Source organism: Lethenteron reissneri, chromosome 23, assembly GCF_015708825.2.
Source record: "Lethenteron reissneri isolate LAM-NWPU_2019-01 chromosome 23, ASM1570882v1, whole genome shotgun sequence".
In the NCBI taxonomy this organism is placed as follows: domain Eukaryota; kingdom Metazoa; phylum Chordata; class Hyperoartia; order Petromyzontiformes; family Petromyzontidae; genus Lethenteron; species Lethenteron reissneri.
In genome coordinates, this window is record NC_083801.1 from 193163 (window position 1) to 207252 (window position 14090).

Here is a 14090-nt window from a genome sequence, read left to right on the forward strand (position 1 = left end):
TATTTTATTTGAAATTTTATTTGTATTTTATTATTTTTTATTATCTCCGTGACTTTACCGAAATAACCAAGAATATGTTGACAAAGTTATTATATTCTTTGGGTCTTTTAGGAAAAGTCACGTAGATAGGTTCAAAGAAAATACAATGTACAAAAAACTACGACGTTCCAAACACAACACAAACGTTCGTCATCAGGAAGAGGGGGTTAGCTTCTAAAGGTAAACTGTTTATAAAGGTGTAGTAATGGGCTCAAAAATAGGCGCTCACAACTTCTTGGGAGGCAACACTATTTATTAACACAACGTTCCTTAACATAGGGTGGTGACCACCGACCTATCCTGACTAACACACACCATCTCTCACTAACACGGACACTCAGATACAACTAGCGTGACCCAGTCAGGAGGGCTACTGGCTGGTCCGCTGACTGTAGGCTTGACTCTTCACGAGGCGTCTTCACGATGCATCGTCATTCTTGACATGGGCAGCCTCGAACCATGTGAGGGGGCTGCTTATATGGGCCTCGGCGTGTCCGGGCCCCACCCCGGCCCCGCCTTCCTTCGAAAACCCTCTTAAAGCTCCTCGGCTGTACACGTGGCCCCCCAAGGTGCCCCCGGGCCCCCACCTTGATTCAGTCACGTGTCCAGCCTGGCTCACTCAAGAGTTCCACGGCCTTACACAACCTACGTGGCCTCACCCAAGGCCTCCAGATCCCTGAAACGGCCCTGACATTATTCCCTCCTCCAGACGGGATGACGTCATGTGCGTAGACCCGCGTGGTAGTGACGCTCCCCGCGTAGTGACGTCACACGTTTGCATGTGTGTACACAGTAGTGACGTTGCTAGTTGCTTCAAAGGTTTGAAATGGGTGGAGCCAAAATGTCAGCAGCCAATGTGGTGGGCAGCGACAGTGGTGGGTTTTCCCACCAAACATAGGGCTGCCCAGTAAAAATAAGCATTAAAATGTAAGATCGTTGAGAGGCCTCCACACCCTGAGGTGCCGATATTAATGTGAGAGATTAGCATGTTAATGGTAGATTGCAAAGCAAAAACCTCGAGCTCGGCGAGCAAGGTAGCTGTTAGGGTGAGAAATGTTTATTGTTATTTTTTTCTTTGAACCTATCTACATGACTTTACCGAAAGACCCAAAGAATATTAATTTCTGCAGTCACAAAAGCTTTAAGTCAAGTTTTAAGGTTGTTATTAATCTGAGTAATAGCTCAATTTCCGATGGTCTAAAATCGGTTTTGGCTAAAGGGTTAAACTTTGCAGTCACACCCAAACACATACCCGTGGATGACATTATTGCCCAGATCGATGTAGCTCTTAAGAGTTTGAGACACATCGCTGCAGACGTGACAAGATCGGGAATCGCTGCAACCCTCAAAAGCGCTAAGATACCAGTCAGCAACATCAGTAAAGATGAGCATTTTGAGTTATCTCAATTGAAATAGAGGGATGATATCGTCATCCTTTCAGCCGACAAGGGCAATGCCATGGTGATCATGGACAAAACCGTGTACAATAGCAATATTCAGGACCTACTTAATGATGGTAGCTACACAAAAATAAAAAAAAAGATCCCAACAATAGCCTCGTTACAAAAACGAACAGTATCATTACTGATTCAGCTTGATTAATTGAACAGACCAAACGGTTTTCTTTAAAACCTTCTGCTGCTAGACCACCCAGATTATATAGCTTACCAAAAATTCATGAAGGTACACCCCTCTGTCCCATCGTCTCCACCATTAGCTCACCCACCTACAAACTGGCCCGATATCTGTCTGAGACCTTGCAGCCATTCACTGGTAAGACAACCTCTTCTGTACATAACTCAGCTCACCTGGTATCGTCAATTAAAGACATCTCACTGTCCCGGGTGATTTCCTCGTTAGTTTCGATGTAGTTTTTTTGTTCACCAAAGTTTCTGTGCCCGATACCATTGCAATCATTCAAGAATTGGTCCAACAAGGATTGAATGATGTACCGGCCCTGGTGACACACTGCCTCACCAATACATACTTCACCTGAAATGGAACATTCTACAACAAAAACTGAAGGCACCCCAATGAGTTCTTCCTTATCTCCGGTTGTAGCCAACATTTTCATGGAATAATTTGAGACGGACGCCATCCAGGCATCCACTCTACACCCGTCCTTGTGGAAGAGATACGTGGATGACATGTTTGTCATCTGGCCACATGGTCGACCAGCTCTGAACCAGTTCCTCAACCACATCAATTCCATACACCCAGCCATAACACTCACAATGGAAGTAGAACAGGATGGCATGCTACCTTTCTTGGATGTCTTCAATCACTTTGGGTAATGGATTTGATTTGTAATTTCTTGTCAACCTCCACCTGGATGTGTGGAGCGAGGTACAATGCCTCCCATCTCTACCTCCTCTCTCTCCCCCCATCTCTATTCCCCCCCTCTCTCTCCCCCTATCTCTACCCCCCTTCTCTCTCCCCCCCCAGCCCCATATCTCTACCCCCTCCCTCTTCCCGTATCACTACCCCCTCTCTCCCCCCTATCTCTCCCCCCCTCTCTCTCCCCCCTATCGCTGCCCCCTGTCTCTGCCCCCCTCTCTCCCCCCCCCATCTCTGCCCCCTGTCTCTCCCCCTTATCTCTCCCCCTCTCTCTCCACCTATCTCTGCCCCTTCTCTCTCCCTGTCCCTGCACCCTCTCTCTTCCCCTATCTCTGCCCCTTCTCTCTCCCCCAAGCTCTGCCCCCTCTCTCCCCCCTTTGTCTTCTCCTGCAATAGCATTGCCTGCCCCGCCCATGCTGCTGAAACACTTGGATGCGCTGCTCGCCGCTCAGGGCTGGCTTCACGACTCTTGTGCCCCGCCCACTCACAGCTTTGGCTCGTCCATTCATCCTGCCCCACAGCACTTGTCTCCACTAGCAGTCGCCGCCCGCTTCGCGGGCGGTGTGTATATGCTTGGTTGGTGGGGCGTTGAAAGTGGCTGGACACAATAGACATGTTTTGGTGATTGTTTTATGTTTATTTTTGTGAGGTTATATGCATTTTTATGAGACGCTCAATCGACAATATTAAAGAATGCAACTTATTCAAATATAGAATGCAACTTATTGAAATAGCTGGCGATACACGATATTCTTCGTGTACACTCGGTCTTCCTCCTCGTCGTCAGGTCCCTCAATAAGCGCCTTGATGTTGGATCTTGCCGTGACTCGCGATAGTGCCACGTACAGTTGGCCGTGCGAGAAGCATGGCGTTGGTAGATATAATCCCAGGTTGTGAACAGTTTGCCCTTGCGCCTTGTTGATGGTCATCGCGAAGGCTGGGACAATGGGGAACTGTTTGCGCCGAAGTCGAAATGGGAAGTCCTTCGTGTCCAATTCGCGGCGGATATGGTTGTTCTCAAGCAGCGAGTCCAAGACCAAGTGTGGGTACTCGGAAAGCTGCGGGAGGTCGTCAAAGTCCGACAGAGCCATCCCACCTGCCGTGAGGAACTCGTGGAGACTGTGAAGGGTCTTGAACTTTACCATTTCTTTTATTTTCTTTGATGCTGCTAATCCTGCATAATGCACGGGTATAAGTAGTACTAATCACATACCTTCATTTCCCATATACCCTCCCTTTGATGCTGCTAATCCTGCATAATGCATGGGCATAAGTAGTACTAATCACATACCTGCATTTCCCATATCCTCTCCCTTTGATGCTGTTAATCATGCATAATGCACGGGCATTAGTAGTACTAATCACATACCTGCATTTCCCATAAATATGCTAAATTCCTTTTGATATGCACATTTTTTTGTCAAGGCGCCCTTTCCCCCCCTTCCAACCCAGCTTATATATATGCTCCAAGCACGTGTGCTGTTTCATTCAGACGCTGTCGCCTCGACAGACCTGGTTTTCACCTGAGGACGGCTGCTTGCGTTGTGGCCAAAACGTCGTGAGAATTATTTTATTATGTTTAATTTTTATTATTTTATTACTTCCCTTCTACGTGAATTTACCGAAAGAACCAAGAAGATTTACCATTTCTTTTTTGTTGGTCAGCTGGCGGTACTGGTACTCGTAATCGCGAGCCAATTCGTCGTAGAATTTATCCTAGAGAGCCTTCGTATCTGCTGGCATGGAATACAGCAGAATCGTAGCGAAGAGTTGACGAAGCTGGTACGGCATCTGAAAGAGCGAGGCTTCTTCCAGACACGCAATCCATTCGCAATCGCTCTCAAGGTAGCCTGCTCGCATGGCTGCTTCCAGCGGTTTGTTTTGTTTTATTTTTTTCGTAACGCACCATCCATATGCGCTCCACCATCAACCATGCCCTTGCATCGCAAAGACACAGCTCCGGTGTGCGTCAGCGTGTGCGCCATCCACAGTGACATTGGTCAGCAATTGCACCGTTCCGATCGCACACAGGTTGGCCCCTGCATCCTCCGTCTGTATGTACACACACAGACAGATGCGCTATGGGGCCACCTATTTTTTTCTTATATTGAAATGTATTTTGTTGGTGTTTTTACGTTGACGTTTACGTATTCCCATTGTGGGTGTTTTACGCATGTGTAGTGGTGATACGCGCTGACAGTAGGGATCGTGTGGCAGCGCGTGGTGATTGGCTGTGTGTCGGTGACGCGCGCTGACGGTGAGGGATCATAGGGCAGCGCGGGGTCATGGGTTATGTGGTGGTGATTGGCTGTGTGTTGGTGACGCGCGCTGACAGGGAGTGATCGTGTGGCAGCGCGGGGCGAGTGGTTGTGTGGTGGTAATACACGCTGGGAAAATGGATCGCAGGGCAGCGCGTCGTGATTGGTCGACTAGTGGGTGCTCACATCGCGGTCCGCATAGACTCCGTCTCCTCGGGAGCGGAGGGCTATATAAGGCGGTGCGCGCGGGCGCTCGGGGAGTTGGTGACCAGTGAAGACAGAAGACGGAGGAGGAAGAGGTAGGGCCCTGAGACCCCTAGTCCCGCTGTCCTTGTAAGGGCCGGGACCCTGTGTGGCTCAGAGGCGGGACCTTGGGACCCGGGGCCGGACGTCCATGTGAGGGCCGGGCCACGGGACCCAGTGGTCGTGACCCATACCCAAGCTGGGGTGGGTCTGTAGGTTCCCCTGGAAGCTACGGGGCTGGAGAGCCCGTGTGTGTGTAGCCGGGTGGAACGTGTAGCGTGAGCTGTAGTGTCCACACGTGTTATTGTGGCTAAGGAAGAGCTGTAGTGTCCACACGTGTTATTGTGGCTAAGGAAGAGCTGTAGTTGTCCACACGTGTCATTGTGCCCAAGAGAAGAGTTAATAAAGTGTGCTACCCGTCAAGTGGTCTCCCGTTGTAATTTACAATACTACAACTGGCGTCAGGAGTGAAACAGTCTTCCTGCCATGGATACCAGGAAGACTCATCGGACTCACGAGCATGACCGGGAGGAAAACCACGACGACTCGGGCCAGCAGGCATCGGGGGGAGAAGAGGAGGACATGCCGGCGCCACAGGACCCCTCATGGGCGCCCAACGAGCCGCTGGGGGCTGATGCCGGACTCTGCGACGCGCACTCCCGCCTGGCAGAGCTGCTACTCGCCGCGGCGTCCATCCTAGCGGAGATCACCACGGCTGGAGGAGCGAGAACGCCGACGGACCTTGAAAGGGGTCGCGTTGCAGATTCCCGCCAAAATAACTTTGAAATTCCCGCCATTTCTGCCGATCGACCATCTGTTGGCGGGAATCGCGAGCAACACGTGGCGGGGGTCCTCCAGTCTCTGCTGCTCACATCATCAGCGGACGCTACGGGCCGCCATCAGCCACCCGCCACAGGGGCCGCCATTTTGCATGTCGACGGGGCGGCGCGGGAGAGTCACGAGGCGGAGGACGACATTATTTTCCAGCAGCGTCTTCCCGCGTTGACAGCCTTCAAAGCGGAAGGGGGTGACTGGGGCACATTCCAGCGAAGATTTCTCGCCCATCAAGAGATGTCGGCCTGGTCCGACGCTACGGCGCTGCGGGCTCTGCCTGCCATGTTGGACGACGACGCGCTCGCGGCCTTCGGGTCCGCACCGAGATCGGCCCGCTCCACGCTCAAGGCTGCGCTGGGCCTCATGGCCAAGGTGTACGGCCCACCATCGGCCTGCCGCCACCAATTCTACGAACGACGGAAGGCGGACACAGAGACCGCGCTCGCCTACCGCACGGCGTTGTTGGCCCGCGCGGACGCCGCGTTCCCTCGTATGGACGAGGAGGGGCAGGACGCTATGGTTTTGGAACAGCTGCTGAAGTTGGCGCACGACCTGGGGGTCCCCATCAACACAGCCGACGAAGTCGACATATGTTCGTTGCGTGTTGCAACGAGTATCCAGGCGCACGAGGTCCTGAAACGGAAACAGGTGGTCGTCTGCACTGCTGCCGGGGTCTCAGCTCCGGCCACGGTGGTCACCGAGCCCCAGGTCGTTCACCCACGGGAGGAGGCGTTCGCTGAAGCACGACCGGGGGATTGGAGGTCGGGGGGTCGTTTGCCTCTGCGATCGGCCCGCAAGCTGGAGCAACCGAGACCTCCGACGTCCCTCATCACGTGCTACAACTGCGGCCTTCGGGGCCACGTGGCGTCCGGGTGCCGCGCTGCACGTCAGCGTGCCACGGGATCTCGGCTGGACGACGACCAAGGCCCCAAGTCGTCCCAACTACCCCTGGCAAGTCGCGGCACTTCACATGCTCGGCCTACATACACGACACACATGGGCCGTCGCTTTGCGGCGGAGGATTGGGGGTCGGGGATTCGGTTCGGAGAGGGGGGTTCGTACGGGGCCGGGGGGACATTAAATGGTCCGAGTTGGGCCACAGAATAGTGGCTGCGTCGGCGGGTTCCTCGGTCGTTACGGGATTCATAGACGGGGTCGAGGTCAGGGTGTTGGTGGACACGGGAGCGTTGGCGACTTTAATTTCCGACCTCATTTATAACATTCTCCCCATCCAATGTCGACCTCTGCTTCCGGTGGACGTGCCATTTTACGCTGCAAATGGGGGCTCATTGGGTATTATCGGTCAGATTCGGGCGACCATTTGCATAGGGGATATTAAATTGGCGGGACCTGTTTTCGTCTCCTCTTCCCTAGCAGTTCCTTATCTGTTGGGCACAGATTTTTTGGCTAAGATGCCCATTAAAATTCTCGTGGATCAACGTTGTATTGAGCTGCCATCGAGTCGCCGTATTTCATTTATGTCTAATCCTACTGAAATACGGACGGCGTGCGCGACGATCCAAGTGCTAGCGACACAGACGGTGCACGTGCCCCCGGGTTCGCAGATGTTGATACCCCTCCGGTTGCGGAAGCCATTGGGTGCAGAGACTGCGGGACAAGGCGTGCTTTTGGGTCCATCGAATAGAGCTGTCGGCGGTCTGGATTTGGCGGTGGCTCAAACGTTGGTTCGGGCTGACGAGGACCCGTTCGTTATGGTTTTAAACGCTGGTTCGCGGCCGGCCGTTATTCCGCATGGCACCGTGCTTGCTCATGCGTCACGGGTCCCTGCGGAAGAGCGCCTTATTGCACATGTTGATCCCGTCCCGGCGTAGAAAATTCTACCGGGTGATGACCTTGGATGGGTCGATTCGCTGTGTGCGGACTCCACTGATTTGTCAAGGGTGCAATTGGGTGCGCTGCGTGCTCTGCTGATCGAATTCTCCGATGTGTTCAGCAAGCACAAATATGATATTGGGTGCACGGACCTGTTACGCCACCACATTGAAACAGGTGACGCGGCACCAGTCCGGCAGAATCCCTTCCGGCTGAGTCCTGCCGAGAAGGAACACGTTCAATCGGCCGTCAATGACATGCTGACGGCCGACATCATTTTGCCCTCATCCAGTCCGTGGGGAGCACCTATCGTGCTGGTTAAGAAGCAAGACGGCTCCTTGCGTTTTTGTGTAGATTTCCGTCGCCTTAATAAAATCTCTGTGGCTGACGCATATCCGCTCCCTAGGATGGATGAGTCCCTGGACGCATTATCCGGGGTGTGGTATTTTTCTACGCTTGACTTACTGTCGGGATTCTGGCAGTTGCCACTCGACGATGAGTCTAAACCTAAGACCGCATTCCGGACCCCAGGGGGCCTGTTCCAGTTCAACCGCTTGCCCATGGGGCTCCATTCCGCTCCCGCGACGTTTCAGCGCCTCATGGAATTGGTTTTGTCGGGTCTGCAATGGGATACTTGCTTAATTTACCTCGACGATGTAATTGTTTTCAGTAAAACTTTTGAGGAACACCTCCAGCGATTGAGAGGGGTGTTCTTGCGGATGCGATCGGCTAAGTTGAAGTTTAAACCGGCGAAATGCCACCTTTTGCGGAAATCCGTAAGGTACTTGGGCCACATTGTCGATTCTTCAGGGATCTACACCGATCCCGCGAAGACGAACTGTGTCAGTTCATGGCCAACGCCCACGTCGGTTTCTGAGGTCCGCAGCTTCATTGGTTTTGCTTCCTACTACCACCGATTCGTTGAGCATTTCGCCACCATTGCCAAACGCTTGCATGCTCTAACAGCCAAAGGAGTCAGGTTTCGATGGGGGCCAGAGGAGGAGGCCGCGTTCTGCTCCCTCCGGGACGCCTTGGTGGGTGCCCCGCCCTTACGTTACCCTGACTTTACGAGTCCCTTCTTGCTGGATACTGATGCTAGTAACACGGGCATTGGGGGGGTGCTTTCACAGGTCTTTGGGGGAGTTGAACGGGTGGTCGCTTATGGTAGCAGGGTTTTGTCGCCTGCGGAACAGCGCTACTGCGTCACCCGTCGCGAGTTGCTGGCTATTGTTTTTTTTGTACAGCAATTTAGACCTTATTTCTATGGCCGTCATTTTACGGTCCGGACGGACCACGCGGCGCTTCAGTATTCATTGAGGGTCGCCCAACCCTCAGGCCAAGTGTCACGGTGGTTGGAAGTCCTCCAGGACTATCAATTTACGACCACTTACCGTAAGGGGTTGCGCCACACCAACGCGGATGCCCTGTCGCGGTTGTCGCCTCGTCCCGAATGTGCGTGCTTGATGGGGTCGGCGTGCTGTAAACTGCCAGGTGCTGTACCTGAGAGTGAGTTGGTCGCGGCCGCGAATGCGCCGATGGTTGACGTTCCCGCTACCCCTGCGGGCGGGGACTCGCTGCTCTCACTGTCTCTCGTTGAGTGGGGCCGACTCCAGATGGCTGACAGCTCCCTGCTCGCGTTGCGTCGCAGGGCGGGGGGTCCCGAGGAGGGTCGAAAGCAAGCTGGCTCCTGGCTGCTCAAGCAGGGCCTGCTAATGAGATGGGACAATATGTCCCGGCGGCACGCACTCGTCGTGCCTTCCGCTATGCGGGGCAAAGTCGTTCTGGCCGCACACGAGCGCCTCTTGCATTTGGGTGTAAACAAAACGCTCGCTCTGCTCCAGCGTGACTATTATTGGCCGGGGATGGGGATCGATGTGGTCAATATACTGAAGGGGTGTGTGGATTGCGCCAAACGGAAACCACCGCCCGTTGCGCCGAATCCACCGCTGCAGTCCATTCAGGTCTCGCGCACTAACGAGCTCGTTGCGCTGGATATTTTGGGGCCTTTTCCTGTCACGCCTAGGGGTAACAAGTACCTGTTGGTTGGTGTGGAATACTTTACCCGATGGCCTATGGCGTGGCCACTCGCCAACCAGTCGGCAGCGGCCGTAGCAGACGCCTTTGTCCAAGGCTACGTCTTGGACAAGGGGGCTCCCGAACGCTTGCTGACCGACCAGGGAAAGAATTTTTTGAGCAAATTGCTGCAGGAGGTGTGCGACCTGTTGGGTACAAAAAAGGTGCGTACCTCCCCGTACCACCCACAGACTGATGGGATGTTGGAGCGACTCCACAGAACTTTAACTTCCATGTTGTGCCAGCAGGTGTGCGAGGCACAGGTTGACTGGGACTTGCAGGTCCCGGGGGTCCTCGCCGCGTACAGAATGGCCCCCCATGCAGCAACGGGATTTTCCCCATTTTATCTGATGTACGGTCGGGAGGCCGATCCGCCCATGGAGACTCAGCTGGGACTTTCCGTGCCACGGCCTAATTCCAAGTTGGCCGACCATATTAAATTTAACATTGCAAAACTGGCCGAGGCACGGGAGGCCGCACGGCTTAATTCGAGGTCTCGCCAAATCGCCAACGAGCGTTTGCGTGCACGGAGGGTGTCCGTGCACGATTGGAAACCGGGCGATAGGGCCTGGCTGCATTGCCCTCATGCACCTTTGGCTACGTCGCCTAAATTATTGAGGCCATGTCGGGGACCCGTGGAGGTCGTGCGGGTTGCACACCCCCAGTGTGTGCAGATAAAATGGGGAAAGCGGCGTTGGTACGTTCACCCCTCCCGGCTGAAACCGTTCTCGCCACCATATGGCCTTCCTTTGTGTCGGGAGGACCGAGCATGTGATGTGACCGACGACCCGGGGAGGGAAATGTCTCCGCCTGATCCTCACATGTTTTCGCCTGATTCGCTCCCAGGTGTCTCGGAACTGACGGCTGCCGACGACCGGCGACCGGATCCCCGCGGCACGGACAGTTCTTCCAGGCCCGATCCGTGCCTTCCTGGGCTGCCGGAGCCACCGGACGGTCGACAGCATCCTGTCCCGTACGACGGACCGGCCAGGCGGACTCGCGCTAGATCGCGCAACTTTTCCTGACCCAATAAATGAGGTGGAGGTGCGGGACGAGTCGCCCGGATCGTCTCGTTACGGCGTTCCCCGTCCGTTCGACCACTCTATCGTTCCGTTCGAGGAGCAAGCGGGAGGGAGATCGGGTGTCGAGGAGACACTGGACTCGTCGGTCTTTTCCAAATAACTTTTATTCGGTTACTCGTCGGTTTGTACATAGTTCGTTCTTGTTACTAGTAAACGTTCAGGTGTTGTGTTGTTGTGTTGTGTTATGTTGCTGTGTTGCATTGTGGTTAATGTTACGGGGCACACTTGGTGAGTGGGGTTTTTTGGTTTTTGGCAGCCGGGCCGGCTGCGAGCTATGTGGGAGGGGGTGATGTAGTGGTGATACGCGCTGACAGTAGGGATCGTGTGGCAGCAAGTGGTGATTGGCTGTGTGTCGGTGACGCGCGTTGATGGTGAGGGATCATAGGGCAGCGCGGGGTCATGGGTTATGTGGTGGTGATTGGCTGTGTGTTGGTGACGCGCGCTGACAGGGAGTGATCGTGTGGCAGCGCGGGGCGAGTGGTTGTGTGGTGGTAACACACGCTGGGAAAATGGATCGTAGGGCAGCGCGTCGTGATTGGTCGACTAGTGGGTGCTCACATCGCGGTCCGCATAGACTCCGTCTCCTCGGGAGCGGATGGCTATATAAGGCGGTGCGCGCGGGTGCTCGGGGAGTTGGTGACCAGTGAAGACAGAAGACGGAGGAGGAAGAGGTAGGGCCCTGAGACCCCTAGTCCCGCTGTCCTTGTAAGGGCCGGGACCCTGTGTGGCTCAGAGGCGGGACCTTGGGACCCGGGGCCGGACGTCCGTGTGAGGGCCGGGCCACGGGACCCAGTGGTCGTGACCCATTCCCAAGCTGGGGTGGGTCTGTAGGTTCCCCTGGAAGCTACGGGGCTGGAGAGCCCGTGTGTGTGTAGCCGGGTGGAACGTGTAGCGTGAGCTGTAGTGTCCACACGTGTTATTGTGGCTAAGGAAGAGCTGTAGTGTCCACACGTGTTATTGTGGCTAAGGAAGAGCTGTAGTTGTCCACACGTGTCATTGTGCCCAAGAGAAGAGTTAATAAAGTGTGCTACCCGTCAAGTGGTCTCCCGCTGTAATTTACAATACTACACATGCATCAGATTTTTGGGTTCCTCACATATGGTATCAGAGGTGTGGGTCACTCTCAATCGTACAATAACGGGGATCGTTTCAGTTATGACAGCTTGCAGATAGAAACATTGCATGATCGTATACTAATAATGACAGAATTTGTACCCCAGTGGAGGGCATCCCCCACCCGGCGCTTCTTACCGTTACTGTGAGACTTACAAATCCAGACCTCTCCTCCTCCTGAACCGTTCACAATACCCTGTGGTAGTACCATAATCATCTCAATAAAGTGATCACTTTCCAATGGCCATTTTGATCCCGGGAGTTACCCGGGTGGTGTCACACTGTACTCATTGTTTTAGCATGTCGCAAATTCCGATATGGGGGCCGGGCTGCAACCTTTTTAGACAGTTTATTACATTTCAAAGTGCATGGGATTGGCACTCCAAAACATGAAAAATGTACAGTAATGCCAACTGCATCCGTGGCAAACATGATACGCGGACACATGCTGCATATTATGCATATTATGCAGCATGTGTTACCAGCAGTTTACACAACCGAAGTAGACAGCAAGCCGTCCATGGAGACGTGATCAACGTCAATACATAATAATGGTAATAAGCCGGATAAACCAAAAAGTACCCATTGTACCCATCAAACAGTCAGCTGGGTTGCCCCATGGGGGTATTGACCCATGGGCGAAACTGTAGGGGGCGCTACGCAACTGGCCGTGGTCCCGGCAGGTGAAGCTGCCAGCTCAGTACGCTAAGACTCACTGTATAGCGACCCCTGCCTACTCGTAAGGCAAAGTTGTTTGGGGACTCCACTAATCGCAGCACGCAGCACCAATTTTGTACATAAATAAACGTAATATTAGCGTAACTACCATTCGCACACTTGCATACACACCACACTCACACAGCGCAGGGTCTGCGCCCACAGTGCATTGCACCACTGCGGCGCAGACCTTGGCAGACCTATGCTTTCGCGCTCAGGCGGCAGTTTTATTTATTTATTTTTATCGATTCAAAGTGAGCTTTCGCTCTCTTCCGGCTGTTTTATTTTTATCGAATCAGAGTGAGCTGTCTGGGCGGGCCCGTAAATAAATAATTAAACGTCCAGACACGCACGCAGACGACCAAACCAGCGTAGTTGTTTAAGATTCCTTCTGACACTTGGGCTGCGCCCATTTCAAGCCATTATAAACAGTTGCATGTGGGGGCTTGCCCCCCTATTCTCTCCGCATGATGACGATCCCTTGTGTTGTGATCGAAACGTCGTGAGTTTTTGGTTTTCATTAAAAAATATTTTTAAATTTTCTTATTTTCATTTTATTATTTTACATCTACATGACTTTACCGAAAGAACCAAAGAATGTTTCGATTTAAAGCTTTCGTGACTGCAGGGATTCATCTTCTTGTTTTTTTCGGTAAAGTCACGTAGAAGGGAAATAATACAATAATAAAAATAAAACATTATAAAATACAATTCTCACGATGTTTCGGCCACAACGCAAGCAGCCGTCCTCAGGTGAAGAACAGGGCTGTCGGAAAGACAGCGTCTGAATGAACACCACCAAGCTTGGCAGCGTATATTTAATCTGGGTTAGAGGAGGAGGGCGCCTTGACAAAGAATTTGCATATCAACAGAGGAATTTAGCATATTTATGGAAAATGCAGATATGGGATTAGTCACTACTTGTGAAATGTGTAGGTGGTGGGGGGGGGGGGGGGTCTCAAAGTCATACTATGCTCGTGTATTATGTAGGATTAGCAGTAATAAAGGGAGGAAGTAGGATTAGCAGTAATAAAGGGAAGGAATTTTAATAGTAAGGAGCTGCAGCAACATGCGTTTTTCTGGATTTTGTTGTTGTTATTCTGTCTCTCACTGTTCAAATAAACCTACCATTAAAATTAGAGACTGATCATTTCTTTGTCAGTGGGAAAATGTACAAAATCAACAGGGGATCAAATACTTTTTTCCCTCACTGTATATGTGTAGGGGTGTTACGGAGGGGCTGTATACAATGGGATCAGATGGGAAAGAAACACAGTGGGCGTGGCTATGTCGGTGCACGGGCAGGTGCTCCCAGCGACGTCCGCATCGGGCAGCCTGGGGGGCTGACTCGGAGCGGGGGGTTTTGGTATAAAAGGGGATGAGCCGGAGGGCTCGGGGAGAGATGTTAAGCTAAACCAGTGAAGACGGAAGATCATCATAGATAGAGCCCTGGACTCCCCTGGATCGCCGCCCTTATCAGGGCCGCACAGGATCGAGCCAGTGGCGTGGTCCCGAGAGCCAGAGCCGGTGCTCTTGTCAGAGCTGGTCTGGGACTCCGGGT